Genomic DNA, 15,535 nt, shown 5'->3' with positions numbered 1-15,535 from the left:
GGATTCTGGAAGAACAGCCAGGGCTCTTAACTGCTGAGCCATCTCTCCAGCTCCCCTGGAATTTGTGTGGTCCTGGAGATTGAATCCAGAATCTTACACATAGTAGGCAAGCACTTTACCACAAAACTATATCCCACCCCTCCAGCATGCTACTTAAAAAAAAGAGAAGAAAAAGGAGGAGGAGCAGGAAGCAGAGGAGAAAGAGGAGGAGAAGGAGTAGAGGGCCAGGCAATGGTGGCATATGCCTTTAATACCGGCACTTGGGAGGCAGAGGCAGGTGGATCTCTGTGAGTTCAAGGCCAGCCTTGTCTACAAGGTGAGTTCCAGGAAAAGCCACAAAGCTAGACTGAGAAAGCCTGTCTTGAAAAATGAAGAAAAAAATATTAACTTTTAAAAAATAATATTTTGGACTGGAGAGATGGCTCAGTGATTAAGAGCACTGGATGCTCTTCTAAAGCTCCTGAGTTCAATTCCCAGCACCCACATGGCATCTCACAAACTATCTGTAACTCCAGTTCCTGGGGATCTGACACCTTCACACCAATGCAAACAAAATAGTTAAATAAATTTAGGAAAAATAATATTTGTACTCATTAACTATTCAGCTATCTCAATAATTATTTTTAGGTATCTATATGGTTAGTAATTCTGAGAAAACATATGAAATTAATTCACAGTTAAGGCACACAAAAACAAATTTAAAAGCACTCCTTATATCGAATGACGCAATTATGTCAGGAAGTTACTATTACCCTATTACATTGGTTTACTACTGGATATGTGTAGGAGTTTTGACACAGCTACACTTGCTTTTTCAGCCATGTATACTCTTCTGAAGCAATGTCCTGAGCCTTTCATCAGCCAATGAGACATGCCAAGAGCTCATGTGATCAGATCTGATGTAAAGAACTTGGCATAGCACCCTCAGCCAAGCTTGCTGTTTGGGAATATTGCAACAAGGCAGTGGCTGCCACTGAGAGACTGTAATCCGATTTATTCTGTGAGTTTTCTATGAAAAAAGAAATACAGTCTCATTATATTATGTTAGTATAATGAATACTTGTGCACATGATACCACTAAGTTCGTGTTTGACAATATGCTTCTCTATTTCCCCCGGGTATTAAGGAGAACTGATCTTCTCATCTGTTGTTAATGGGACATGAGTGATGAGAAGCTCTCTCTAAGGTTAGCTTCCAGGACTGTACATTCAAATCTTGTTTCTCCCAGACCATATCCATAATACAAATTTGGTCCTGCCCTTTGTCATGCACCTTCATGCTCTGACACCAGTTGACCTTGTGTGTAGGGTTAGGCATGTTCCAGGAAGCCTAGTACTAACCTGGCTAGACTTGGAAGTGACTTGAAAACACAGGCATTCCTGCCACTCAGTCCAACCTCAATGTGTCCCCAATTTACCTTTCCCTTAGTCAAATACCCAAATGGCTGTTACTAATTCATCACTACTTAACTGATGGAAAGCCAGAAAAGAAAGACAGCATCCACCAGGTGCTGGCAATGTATATTCTATTTTCCAAATTATATAACAGGATGCAATGGTAGACCACACCGTTAGGGCTTCTAGAACGGTATCTGATGTGACCCGTACAAGGGCAGCATCATCTCCATTAGCTTCCCCCAGCCATCATTTGTCAACGACCCACATGAATCCTCCTGAAAACCAATGTACTGTTCTCAAACACCCAGCGTCATTTTGGAGCACATTACAGTCCTCAAAACTTTCCTTGTCATCATATTTGAGCTCAGAGCAGCCCTCGGGTCACCAAAGCAGTTACCAAAGTTTGGGGACAGCAAAATAATTTGTTCTAAGCCAGAGAAATTTCTTGCATTAAAACCTGAGGTCTGCCGGGCGTTAGTGGCACACACCTTTAATCCCAGCACTCAGGAGGCAGAGGCAGGCGGATCTCTGTGAGTTCAAGGCCAGCCTGGTCTCCAGAGCAAGTGCCAGGATAGGCTCCAAAGCTACACAGAGAAACCCTGTCTCGAAAAACCAAACCAAACCAAACCAAAACAAAACAAAAACCCCTGAGGCCTTCTGATTTCAGTATACAAGCTGTCTCCACTCTACATCACCAGGAAAGAATAAGAGAAATGCTCATGCAGAAAATACTAAGTATTCATGGAACAAAGGAAAGAAGTGGACTGGGGGCTAGGATTCGTTAAGGAGTAAGAAAGACCATCTTTCAGTGAGCCAGTAGGGACTGGTACCCCGCCCTGCCTGCTGGGACACCCTCCTCCTCCCTACATCTCTTGTAGAAGTCCCATTTTCCTGGCCAGTGGCCTAATCCAGTCCAAAAGCTGGTAACTCCACACAGGGCTCGAGGTCCTTGCGTTCTCATAAACGTTTTTATTGTTCTAGGTTACAGTTGGACGGTGAGCTGGGTTTTCATCTGTAGGTGGATGGATGAGCCTTAATTAGGTTAATTGAGGCTTTGGCAAATGAAAATTGTGCCTGTAGATTTCTTGGGAGCATTTATTTCCCGTGGAAAGCCTGCTGCCTCACTATGTTCTTTGGTGGAAGGAGGCAGGAAAGAAAATCTGGATTTTTAACTTAAAGGTCCCGAGGCCTGATCATTGCCGCAGATGGGAGGAGACAAGACCGGCTCTCTGGTTTCTCCTCTGGGCTGCTGCCTCAGGTGGAGAATAATCTAATTCCCAGCTCCAGCTCAGCAAACAGACAAGGAGCAGGACAGTATGAGGTCTCACAGTCTCTGGGATGGCTAGAAGCCCAGTTTCTATCCTGGAGCAGGTGGACAAAGACGGGACTACTATTTTATCAAGTGGATAAAATATTTTGTTAGCATATATATTTATTGCTCAAAAGAATGGGTCTCAAAGAAAATAGATAAGAAAGTTGTTTCTTTTTCTGTATTTGTCTTCTTTTACTGCAATTTTAAGGTTTTGCTTTCATTTCTCAAGTTAATATTAGCATATGCTAATTATACATAATAATGAGTTTTATTTCGGCACTTTCCTGTGTACACTCAATGTATTTTTTTGGGGGGATCACATTCGCCCCTCTCGTTACTCTCTGCTGTCCCCCTCACACTCCTTGTAGATCCATGTCTGGAAGGTTCATTTTCTGCTGTAAAAGAAGACTGTTTCTCTGAAGGGCACCTTCTGCTTGCGCTGCAGAAGGTGGGAGGGATTTCTATTGTTGAGCTCCTGTGTCTGCTTTCTTAGACTGAGCTCTGTCCAGCGGCAAATGAAGGAAGGTTTGACTGGAGTCTCTCCTCAAGCGTGCTGAGCGCCGTTGAAGGAGTAGGGATTTTTGCAATTGGAGAGACGGCCAGTTTCCCAGGGTGTGTCTTCCCTCGAGTTGGTCATGACATGCCTCTGGAGCTTGCTGGGGCATGCTTCTTTAATGGAGGCTCTGTTAAAGCCAGATGGGCAAAGCATTGGGTGGATGGCGGCAGAACCATCCAATGGCAGCAAAGGGCAAGTTTAAGAGAGATGTGTGTGGGAAAGCAACACTCTAAAGTCAAGAGAATTGGAGGAGACAGAAAAACTCCTACCCACACTGGAGTGGGTGCATTTCCCACTGGAGCCCACTGGAGCCTAGTCTTCTGGGCTTTGCTTCCCTGGAGTTTGCTTTGCCATGAAGCACTTGCCTGCTCTGACCACTAGAAAATTCAGGTAGTCATCAGCTGAGATCCTGGTCCATATCCCCAGCACATGGAGATGAGGCAGGCAGATAGGGATGTCTAGGCCAGTCTGGACTGCAAAACAAGGTCCCATCTCAAAAGGATGAAGCAAAATGAGGAAGTGTTCAAATCGGGCAGTAAAAAGAGGGGAAGACGATGAAGATGGCAAAGCATCAGAGCAGTCAAGAGTCACTGTGTAACCTGATTGTGGGGGTGGTGCTCTCAGCCTGTCCCAGGGAGGGACAGCCCTCAGCTCTTGTTCCAAGTGTGCACTCACTTGCTGAGTGGCCGTGGACAAACCGCCTCAGCTTGAAATTCAGACCGCATTTTCATGAAGTGTGAAATGTTAGTAATCAGAGCAGCATTGAGATGGTTCAGCAGCAAGATGGCTCAGTGGGTAGAAGTACTTTGTCACCAAATCTGATGAACTGACTTCAGTCCCTGGGACCCACAGAGCCAAAGGAGAGAACTGCCTTCTGCAAGTTGTCCTCTATGTCCACACCATGTCCCCGGGTCGTGCTCGAACACTCATATACACACAATAAATAAATGTATGTAATACATTTTTTTTTGAGAAAAGGTCTTGCTATATAGTCCAGTCTGGAGCCAAACTTGCCAGCCTCCTGCCTCAGCCTTCTAAGTGCTGGAATTACATGTATGCACCATCATATCTGGCTCCCTGTTCAACTTTCTTATTTTGTTTTCTTTTTTTTTAAAGACAGGGTCTCACTGTATAGTCCTGACTGGCCTGGACCTCACTATGTAGACAAGGCTGGCCTTGAACTCACAGAATCCATCACCCCCTGAGTGATTAAAGGCACACCCAGCTCTGTCTGCAGCAGTTGACATTTTATCAGGAATTCCAAGGAGAAATTGAACTCCTATTAGTAAGAAATCCTATTCTGTAGAGGAAATCTTCCAGGAAGCTGAATTTTGAAAAGAAATGAGAATGCAGGTCCTCAGAGGGGCTAATCCCGGTGACCCAGGAGCCCCATACCCAACAGGCATCTCTGTGGGAAGAGGTCTTCTCTTAGTCTGTTTCATGCAAGAGTTGTTCTATGTGCCCTGCTGATCATTCCACAGGTGCAAGGAAGGCCTCCTTCCTTAGGCTTTGCTTCTTTCTTCTTTCTTTCTTTCTTTCTTTCTTTCTTTCTTTCTTTCTTTCTATTTTTTGGGGGGGTTTCAAGACAAGATTTCTCTGTGTAACAGCCCTAGCTGTCCTGGAACTTAGCTCTGTAGACCAGGCTGTTTTCAAATTCACAGAGATCCGATTGTCTCTGCCTCCTGAGTGCTGTGATTTAATGCATGCACCACCACTATCCAGTACATTTTGCTTCTTCTATAGCAGCATTAAAGAGGCTTGTGAAATCTCACAGCAGAGGATGAAGCACAGTCAGAGTATCAGGCCGAGGAAAGTAAGGAGGATGCCTGTAAGACCCAGGAACAAGCTGACCCAGCCTCTGCCTGCAGGTTCTTTCGGCCTATGAGGGTTGCAGGTAGAGGAAGGCTGAGGGAATGCAGGGGAGATCACACCATGAACACGTGCAATCCAACACAGCTTCTGCCCATGGGCTCTTTCTGTCAGTGAGTACTGCGGGTGGAGGAATGCTGAGGAAATGCAGGGGCGATTGCTCCATTCATGTAAGCAATCTCCAGTGGCAGAGGAGGGCAAAACTGCTTACGTCATATGCACCTTCACCTACAGTACTCTTGTGGGAAGAAGAAAGGGAATTAAAACCAGAAAAGAACTCTGCTGGGGAGGCAGAGTCTGTGTATCTAAGAATGGACTCAAGTCACAAACTGCTTGCTAATCCAGGGGAAAATAATAAGCTCTTTGGGCTTCTGTTTTTCCATCTGTACAATAAGGGCAGTGATGGAAATTACAGTGAGGATTAACAGAGCTAAGGAGTCTAAGATGTTTATCTGGGACATGGTACTGTTAGTGTTGACCCAGTATCAGCAGCTGCTCTTTCTGGAATTCTTTTGGAGGTGTCTACCCCATATCTGTCCGGGTCATCTCTCTATTCCCAGCCTCTAGCAGAGGGCCTGGCTCCTAATAGGTGTTGAGTATATTTTCAACTTGAATTATGCAACTGCCTTTCCTGTTTGAGATGCCCCATGCCACACTCTCCCTCATGACAATGGGTGACAAGGTAGAGAGGCATGAGGTCAGGCTGGTCGAAGGTGTCGCTCACTAGGTAACACCCAGAGACTGCATGCTCAAAGAGTGAGGAAATTCAAGCTGTGGAATGTACTTGACCATGACTGCCTCAGTCAAGACCCTTTCCCATGCATTCGCCTGACCCTCTCTCTGTGCCTCCTACCATTTCTTCTTAGTCCAGAAAAAGGTGAGGCGTGATTGATGGGGGTGGGGGAGAATAAGAGAACACACCAATGACTAGGTTACAGTTAGAAGCAGGAAGCTCTGGGATATTACTCCGTAGCACGGAGATCAAGCAGGGTCTGTACAATTCACAAAGCAAGAAGGATTCAGGATCATTTCTCACAAAGAAATGATAAAGTCGCTAGATGCGTTTAACTTGATTTAGCCATTGTACAATGTACACACCTACTGAACATCTCTTAATAGCCCATTCATATATGTCATTTTGATTTTTTTGTATGTCAGCTGAAAGTTAAAAAAGGAAAAAGCAGTAAAATATGTAGTATCATATATCATGTTGATAAAAATAAAGGAAAAGCTTAAAGGCAAACAGAAAGACTATGAAATAATAAATTGGGGCATGAGCGACATCAGCCCTGAAAAGTTCATTTCAGATCGACAACTGCTTCTTGACTGTTGAACACGTGCAGGCTTAAGGCCACTGGAAATTCAAAGCTGAGCAAGAAGACACCTCTGCTCCCGAAGGTCGTGCTTTTCAGTAAATGGATGGTACAAGGATATTCAAGTGCAGGAAAAATGCTCACAGAGAAACTGAGTGAGTGGTGCAGGAACTAGAGGGAGAAACCATATTGAGCCGCCCTCATCTGGAGAAGTGTCTGGTAGGGTGGGGCTTATCGTGTGGACTTGGAATTTGGCAGTTTCGGATGGGAGAGGCAAGCAGAAGGAAATGGAAGGCTTGAGAGGCAGAGGAATGACAGAAGTCGGTAGGAGAGTGCCCGGAGGTCAGTGAGTCACCGGTTTAAGATGGGTGACACCGAGAGTGGATAGGAATGTCTGTCTAGAAAGTACACTTTGAGGTCTTGAGGGCCGGGTGAGGAATTTACAAGGAAAGGGGAAAGAGAAATTGTGAGTAGGGAAATGTTGCCATAAGGCTAGCAGTTGGTAACCATCCTGGCCGGGATGAAGCTATTCTAAAGAGGGGTACTTGTGCCTCTCCCTTCATCTATCAAAACTGAGGAAATGGACCTCAAGGAGTTGGAATTTAGTTCCTCAAGAGTCTCCTTGGGGGAGCGGAGAGAAAAGGCTGGGGCCCTGTTGCCAGACAGATTGGGAACTTGTCTCTCAGGAAGAAATTTGCCTTCTAGGAAGAGGTTTTTTCCCAGTTCTGTTGACATAAACCACCTTGCAGGATCAGGGATAAGTGGGACCACATCTTGACCAGGAGTGTTGACCTCACACCCTCTATTAAACCTAAACCTCGGGTCAGGATCTCTAAGATGGACTTGGGAGTCACTGACTATATGTTTCTCTTCCCACTGTGGCCACGATGAACAACTCTCTTTTCTCTGTTTTTCACCATTACTCCTATTGTTAACGGCATATTGAAGATGGGTGTCCAAGCCTAGCTTGTTAGGGCTACCAAATCCCAGATTTGACCCTAAAAGCTTGATGACAAGTTGGATGATAAACTGTTAATGGTGTGTGGAAATGACCGAAGTAGGAGAGCAGAAGTGGGAGTGGGGATGGGAGAGAGAGTGTGCAAACCAAAGGGACAGTTGAACTGGAACAAGGCAGGGTTTATTGTTAGACCCCCAGAAAACTCAGGCCTCCGGGGTCTCAGCCCACGACCTCGGTCACCCCAATCACCAGGAGGATTCGAAAGCTTGATGCAAACTGCATGAGGCTTTATTGTTGTTTAACGAGCTAACCCCATGTTAGCTCAGGTCTTTCACCTACCTGCCATGGCGGATGGCTAGGAAAGACAGCTCAAAGGGGCCGCATAGAGATCTTGTAGGGCAGCATAAGAGGAGTGTCTAGGGGTACGCACAGGCTCGGGATTGGTGTGCCTCCAGGCTTGGAGGGCTTGCCCTGTGTTGATTGGCCAACTGGTTGTTATGGCCCATAGGCCCTCCCAGGGTGGTTGCTATGCGCTGCGCATCATTGCTGTGCACTTGTCCATAAAGCACACCCAGAGGCGTAAAGCATAGCACCACCAGCTAACTTCTGATTGGTTCCTTGCCACGAGGCAGGCACCTAACCTCTAGTGACCAAGGCAAGGTCAGAAAAGCACGTGTTACTGTCATGGCTGCCGAAAGGGGTAGGCATCTGACCTTAGTGACTAAGACAAGGTCAGGCAAGTGCGTGTTGGGCTGTTATGGCTGCCGAAATGGGGAGCTGGTCCCTTCATTATAAAGGAGGGTGTTAGCAGTGGAAATAGACAGGAGTCCTGAGAGAGGCTTTGCTAGTGCTTCCTGTGGGACTTAGGAGATGGATAACTCTATGATGGAAGACAAAGGGAAGCCCCCGAGGTGGTGGTTGATGGGGGATAGAGAGCTGGGAGCATCTCTCCTCACTGTTCTTCAAGTGCTCAACCCTAACTTTCTGCTTCAGAAGAAAGAGCTGGGTGAGGTAAACAGAGAAAGAAGGTGCCCCTCCCCCCAGCCCTGACCCTAAAGACTGTGTGGTTGTAAATGTGCATTGTTTTAAACTACCCATTAGAAGTACTTGTTACTCAGCAGTAGATAACTAATACAACCATGAATGCTGGCGAGAACCTGAGAACTGAGTGAAGGGCAGAGGCTCCACCCTCGGGCATCAGGTGGAGGTGAGGAGGGCTGCAGTTGAGAGCCTTTATGGAAGGGACCTCCTCCAGCTAGTACTGGAGAAATCCCAGGTCTGTGTTGAGAGGATGGGGTGACTCAGGCGGAGCCCTTTAGGACATGACAACAGAAGCTGCCCTAGTTCTTCCTGTCCCCGTGAGGGTTGGCCTGGAACACTCAGTTCTCCTCATACATCTCTGGCCTTCTCACAGCATGTAATGTGTACCTTTTGGAAATGCCTGCTTATCTTTGTGACTTACTTATCTCTCAGTCTGTTTATTTATTCATGTAACAACTAGAAGTTGGGCACTTCTGTGTACATGCTGAGTATTTCTTGTTAGGGAGGGGTAGGGTCAGAAGTGTTTTAGATTTATTATGCTGCAGATTTTGGAATATGTGCATAGCCAAAGAGATATTTAGGGGTTAGAATTCAATCCACACGTGCTGTTCATTAGCTTCCCATACCCTGTTTAAACATTTTGAAGGTAATTTTATGTAATACTTTTTAGTAATTTGTACAGGGAATATCATGTTCTGACATGCTGGCACTAAAAAGGTTCCAGATTTTTGGAACATTTGGGACTACAGGTCGTCAAATTAAGCGTGCTCGACCTGTACTGTGTAGGTATCCACTAAAAAGAAATGACTTTCACACCCTTTAGAATTTACTTTGGCTTCACTGTTATCTTTTCAATGGCTCCTCTAACTTTTTGCCTGGAATAACTTTCACCACACATCTCTTAAGGGGTAGTGTTCTTCATAGTATATCCCTTGTTCCCCTGTGTGACCTGGGCTTCCTGATTCCATTGTCATCACCAATGATGTGAAATACCCATAAACAGCTCAGAATGCACTGAGTTCTTGCCAGTAACTCCGCCTGACCACTGCACGTCTCATCTAGTCCGGACAATTTCCCAACCACCCAAAATAAACTCATTTCCCCAAGCCCTTCTCTCCTGTCCTTTCCAAACCTTTGTTCTCATATTCCCCCACTACATTCAGTTTATATGTAGGCTGTTGTTTTGAGACAGAGTCCAGCTAGCCCAAGCTGGCCTAACACTTAAGATCTTCCTGTCTCAACTTCCCACATACTGAGATCACAGATGGTGACCATCATAATCTGCCCTCCAAAGTGACAATGCCATCATCTGCTCAGATGGAATGTGGCATCTTCCACATTCTTTCCTCCTGAACTCCCCTGACTTCCTCTAATCTCACGAAGTCTTATAGTGTATAGTCCTGGCTTTCAGTGCCCAGTGGAAAGAGTCCACACGGGCGAATGTGTAGCCCTTCACGAGAGGTCATGGCTCCTTTTCAGCCTCCTCTGTACCTACTTCTGCTCACAAACGCATGCTCTGGCTGCAAGATCTTTAGTTGTCCTGCCATGCTATAGCCTTTCCACTTTTGCATAGAAGGCTTTTCTTTAGCCTTGTAACTAGGTGTACTCCAAGTCATACTAGAAGACTCAGCCTAAGCATTTTGTAGACCCACTCAGAACTGATGTCTTGTTGTCTTTTGCTTTACCACCACTATAATAATAACATGAACTCCTTGGAGGCAGAAACCTGGGCTTTCAGTGTTTGTCTGTCTGTCTTTTGGGGACAAGGTCCTATTCTGAGGAATAAGCTAGTCTAGAATTCATTATATAGTCTAGGCTGGCCTTGAGCTGTAACAGTTCTCCTGCCTCAGCCTCTTGAGTGTTGGAATTACAGACAAGTAATTCCATGATAGACTGAAACTTTTCACCTTTAATTCCAGTAATTATCCATTACTATGCATCCGGGGAAAGTTCACTGAATGAGTGAGTGAGTGAGCAAATACATGAGAAGATGAATAGTGATGCACCAGGTCTGTATAGAGAATTCTAGAAGGAGACCCAGAGGAGTAGAGTTATTTCTCTCCTTTCTCAATATCTGCCATCCAGACTTATCCCCATTGCTTTTGGAGAGATACCTCTGTTGAGAGCTGGGAATATAGCTTGTTTGGTAAAGTGCTTGCCTAGTATGCTTGAAACCCCATGTTCCATCCCAGCACCCCATCTGTATCTGTACATTCTTCCTTACTATTGTCATTTTATTGTGAAATGTCCCTCCAGGCTCAAGTGTTTGGACACCTGGTCCCCAGTTGTTGTTGCACTTTTGGAAGGTTTTGGAACCTGTAGTCAATGAAGCCTCACTAGAGGAAAGTAGTCACTGGGGTGGGGGTGGGGCAGGCCTGGAGGTTTTACAACATGGCCCCACTTCCTGTCTGCTCTCTCTGCTTCCTGTTCCACTAAGATATGAAGAGGGGAGGAATCACAACTGCTCCTTGCTGCCACCATGGTGCTTGCTATCCCTTGCCTTGCCTTCCTCTCTGTGGTAATTTGAATGTATTTGGCCCCCATAAGCTCATACAGAGTGGCACTATTAGGAGATGTGGCCTTGTTGGAGGAAGTGTGGTCTTGATGGATGAGCATATATGACACATGCCTTGAGGATAGAGGGCACACCTTTAATCTGGGCCACACCTTCTGTTGGAAGTGTGTCACTGTGGGGGTGAGCTTTGAGGTCTTTTTCTCAAGCTTCACTCAGTGTGAAGCTGACTTCACCCCAACAGGAGTTTGACTTCTTGTTGCCTCTAAGTCAAAACGTAGGACTCTCAGCTCTAGCACCATGTCTGCCTGCATGCTGCCATGCTCCAACCATGATGATGGTGGACTGAACCTATGAAACTTTAAGTGAGCCACCTCACATAAATGTTTTCTTTATAAGAGTTGCTATGGTCATGGTGTCTCCTCACAGCAATAAAAAAAAACCAAACTAAGTCACTCTCCATGATGGACTATGCCCTTTCCTCTTAAGTTGCTCTTTGTTAGGAAATTTGTCACAGCACTGAGCAAGTTAACTACTATGCAAACCAAACATCAACACTTCTTTGCTTGTGCCTTCAGCTTCCATGCTTATTCACCTCTCATTGCACTATTGGTCAAACAAACTAATAAACAAAAAGAAATGAAAATTGCACTTGGATCCACTGATTAGAAAGAAACACAAAGGGAATATACCTAGTTGAATAGCATCTCCCCTATCTTGGTTACTTTTCTATTGCTATGATAAAACACCTGACCAAGTCAATTTATAAAAGAAAGTGTTTAATTTGGCTTATGGCTTCAGAGGATTAGAGTCTATGATGGAGGAGCAAAGGAACAGCCGAGACCTCACATCTTGATCTACAACCACAAGGCAGAGTGAGAGCAACTGGGAATAGCATGAGTCTTGTGAAATCTCGGTGACACACCTTCTGTAACAGAGCCGCACCTCCTAATCCTTCTCAAGCAGTTTCACCAACTGGGGACCAAGCATTCCAATACACGAGCCCATGAGAACCATTCTCATCCAAATCACCGTATCTCCCAAATTCATGTCCATCAGAAACTTACACCACAATCTTATTTGGAGCCAGGACTTATCTTAGTTTGTTTGCAGTTTTATAACAAAAGACTCAATTCAATTTATAAAGAAAATAATTTTTAAAATCGTACAGCTGTCAGGTTCTACATCTGCTAAAGGTCTGTTTTTTGTAGATGGTACATCTAGATGCCCTCACATAGTGGATGATACAAAAGTACAAAAAAGAGGGACAAATACTGTGTTGTCACAGGGCAAGAAAGGAGACCAAATTCCATCCATGAAGTCCATACTCCCTTTTGCTGGATATAAAGACTTCACCATTCTCTTCTGACATCATTGTCTGGCAGTTTCCCCCAGCAGTGTGTGATTTGGAGCCCTTTTGAGAATCACTCTCTTTCCACAGTCCTCACCAGGCAGGAAGACTCTGCCGAGCATCCCATTGGGTAGCTGGCATCATGTGGATATTTTCCACCATCTGTGGCTTCCACAGAGGGTAGTGTGTGGAAGCTTTGTTCTGGAGTTTCCTGCTGCCCCTCTACCCCACATTTAGGCAGCACAGCATTTCGTTTCATTGTTTCTGGAACGGGATGACACTGCAGAATGTAGATAACAAAGAAAGTATTATTAGCCTAATAATCCCAGGTCTAGGGACACACAGTGAATTAGGAGAGAAAATAACAACCAGGCAAATCTCCCAGGCTAGAGTATTAGGGGCCCCTGGGGCACAAGGTGGCCCAGAGGTGAGTATGTCACACTGTTGGGTGCTCTGCACGCTGTTCAGCCCTTAGTCATTCTCTCCAACTTCTGGGAGTGTCATCTGCTGATGAGTTTCATTCAAGTCTCTCCCATGGGTGGGCTCCACCAAGACTCCCTTCTTTTCTTGGAGACAGCATGTAGAAAGGACTTTCAGTGTGAAAGAGCAAAGACGCACCCTCTTGTCTCCACTCAAGGTAGCTGTCAGGGGTCACCAGCCCTAGAGCTTCCCAAGGAGACAAAGACCCTAGTGGCAGATGACTCGGGTCAGTTACTCTGAGCATGATAGCTGTTGTTCTTGAGGTCTTCCTCACTTTTCACTCACTGACGTCCCCCCACAATATTCATCCCCCTAAACCAGTAACCTACGGAAGGCCCTATAACCTTCTTGGAAGACAAACACAGAATGGGAGGAACCTATGTAGGCCTCCGGAGACCCTAATGCTCAGCCTTGTACAAGAGAGTTGAGGGAAAATGATGTGGTGGTCCAAACACAGCAGAAGGAGACTGTGTCCCACACTGGGCATAGCTTGAACATCTGAGACTTCAAAGCCCACCCCATAGTGACACACTTCCTCTCCACCTAGGAAGTCTCCTTTTTTTTTTTTTTAAATGAAAGATTTACTTATTTCTACTTCATGTGTATAAGATAAACTTTTGCCTGGATGTATGTGTACCGTGTTCATGTCTGGTGGCCTTGGGTGCCAGAAGAGGTCTTAGGACACCCTAGAACTGGAGTTACAGATGGTTGTGGGTACTGAGAATGAGCCAGGGTCCTCTGCAGAGCAGCCAATTGCTGAGCCATCTTTCCGACTCAGTTTTAAGTGTTTGTTCTATAATGAGTTTAAGCCTACACAAAAGTTGCAACTAAAATGAGAGTTCTGAGTATCCCATAATGTTGACATTGGTCATGACCACAGCACATAGTCAGGATGAAGAAATACTATTTTCACCATTTGCCAGACTCCAGGTCATCATATTTCACCACTTTTCTGTCAGTATCAATTTTTATTGTTGTTGTTCCAGGTCTGAGCCAAGATACTCGCTGTTGGAACTGTTTCCCTTCCATGTAATTAGAGACCTGGAGACCTGCTCTTAACATGGTAGGGCAAAGGGGGTTGTGGGGAGCTTGTGTTTGTGTGTGGGGAATGGGACACTGTGTAATCTGGCCTTGGTTTTGTGAATCTTCTCAGAAACTTTTGCTTCTTCAATAATCTCTTGCAGGAATATACAGTCTCACTGGCTCTTCTAAGTAGGGGGTTAAGATTTTTTGCAACACAATGTAATATTTATATTTTAAAGTATCTCTGTTAGAAAATTACCTCATTGAAAGGGAGGGAGGAAGGGAGAGAGAGACAGAGACAGACAGAGAGAATCAAAGCTGAGGGGTAAGCAAATCCCTAGGAGTTACTAAGTCCAACATTGCAAAGACTGGGTCTCACTGGATCTGAGACAAACCACAAGGGATTCAGACTTTCCTGGGGCTTCAGTGGAAACAGAGTTTAGCTAATTCCTAGAAAAGAAAGCAGAGAGCCAGTCCCCATCTGCCAATTAATCTAAGAGGACACACTGGCTCCCAGCGCCTTCTCCCCTTAGGGAGAAGAAAAACAATGCTTGCTTATAAATTAATATTTCTGCAAGCAGACAAACGAAAATTTACTACTGTTCTTCAGGGAGTTCTGCCTTCAGTAATGCAGTGGGAAGGCCCTTCCTTAAACACACACTGACAGACACACATACACACTGACATACACACACACACACACACACACACACACACACACACACACACACACACCCTCTTGCCCAATGACAGAGGATTCTTGCTTTGCTTTTCTGTTTTCTACATCCTCCCTTCTTCTCTTCCTCTCTCATTCCTTCCTACCACACATACTTGTGATGATATATTGTCTATGATTTATTAAAGCTTGCCTGAGGATTCAGAAAAGCAAAGTTAGCCTCAAGCTACAGAAACCAGGCACAAACCTTTGATCCCAGTAGCCAGAAGCTAGGAGATGGTGGTATACACCTTTAATCCTAGGACTCAGGATTAAGAGATAGATCTCTGTGAGTCCAAGGCCACCCAGATCTACACAAGAGTGAATCAGTCTAAAAGAGAATTATAGCTCACCTTTAATCCCAACATTAGGGAAGTATAAAAGACAAAAACAAGTCTCAGAGAAGCATTCATTCTCCAGTCACACTGAGGACAGGTTACAGTCTACAGCTTGGTGAGAGCTTGTGGAGACAGGATCAACCCATTCAGTCTAAGGTACAAATAAGAAACTAGTGGCCAGCTGCTTTGCTTTTCTGATATTCAGCTTAGAGCTTATACCCCAATATCAGTCTCTGGATCATTTATTTATTCCTGTTATACATACTTATTGAATCTTTGCTTCATGTCACATGCTTACTAGGTAACATATTTGGAAACAAAGAGTAGTGAATAAATAAAACAATATATTAGGCATGTTAAATCTCTGGGCAAACCAGTCAAGAAGTACTCGTGAGGGGCATTGGGATTTTAAAGAAATGGTCAGGAAAGATTCAATAAGTAGCTGAGGCTGGGCATGGTGGCACACACCTGTCATCCCACTACCTGGGAGGCCGAGGCAGGAGGATGGAGAGTTTGAGGCCAGCCTGGGTCTGGGCTACAAGAACAAGATTTAGTGCCAAAAAAAACCTACCCCCCCAAAAAAAAACCAGAAAACAAAAAGCAACAACAGCAGAAATGTGACGAAGCCAGTGAGGGAGAAAGCCTTGTAGGGGAGGACAAAGCAGGAAGA

This window comes from Cricetulus griseus, assembly GCF_003668045.3.
Source record: "Cricetulus griseus strain 17A/GY chromosome 1 unlocalized genomic scaffold, alternate assembly CriGri-PICRH-1.0 chr1_1, whole genome shotgun sequence".
NCBI classification, from domain to species: Eukaryota; Metazoa; Chordata; class Mammalia; order Rodentia; family Cricetidae; genus Cricetulus; species Cricetulus griseus.
The sequence above is the reverse complement of the archived record's forward strand: the minus strand, read 5'-3'. Positions refer to the sequence as shown.